The following is a 413-nucleotide window of genomic DNA, read 5'->3' as shown; positions in this document are numbered from 1 at the left end:
GGAGACCTCGAGGTCGACCAAGGACACGCTGGAGGGATTATATCTCTCGGCTGGCCTTGGAACGCCTCGGGATCCTCCTGGAGGAACTGGTGGAGGAGGCTGGGGAGAGGGCCGTCTGGACCTCTCTGCTGAGGCTGCTGCCCCCGCGACCCGGATCCGGATAAGCGGGAGACGACGAGACGAGACGAGCATTTACCATTTGTGATTCACTGTAGGTTACCAGACGGCTATGGGAGATCGAGGAAGATTTACCATGTATGGTTGGCCGTCCTGGGTTGGAGCCGCTCTGCCTCAATGTGTTCTGCCTGCAACATGTACCGCACTGACTATGGTCCTTTATGGTTGAGAGGAATACACCAGTACGTTTTGCTTCTTTGTAAAAACATAGTTTCAATCTAAATAAAAGATGTTAG

General features: G+C 53.3%; 1 long non-coding RNA gene across 1 annotated transcript in view; it reads left to right on the top strand.

Moving 5' to 3' along the window:
• The window catches only part of LOC147819408 (uncharacterized), a 965-nt gene extending 553 nt beyond the window's left edge, over positions 1 to 412 (top strand). The window contains exon 2 of the long non-coding RNA XR_015436936.1: positions 216 to 412. This is a non-coding gene — a long non-coding RNA (uncharacterized LOC147819408). The remainder of the gene's footprint in view (positions 1 to 215) is intronic.
• Position 413: the final 1 nt, after the last annotated feature.

The sequence above is a fragment of the Seriola lalandi genome, unplaced genomic scaffold (assembly GCF_002814215.2).
Source record: "Seriola lalandi dorsalis isolate HSWRI2012SDOR001 ecotype SW California unplaced genomic scaffold, Sedor1 jcf7180002053666, whole genome shotgun sequence".
Classification (NCBI taxonomy): domain Eukaryota; kingdom Metazoa; phylum Chordata; class Actinopteri; order Carangiformes; family Carangidae; genus Seriola; species Seriola lalandi.
The sequence above is the reverse complement of the archived record's forward strand: the minus strand, read 5'-3'. Positions and strand labels throughout refer to the sequence as shown.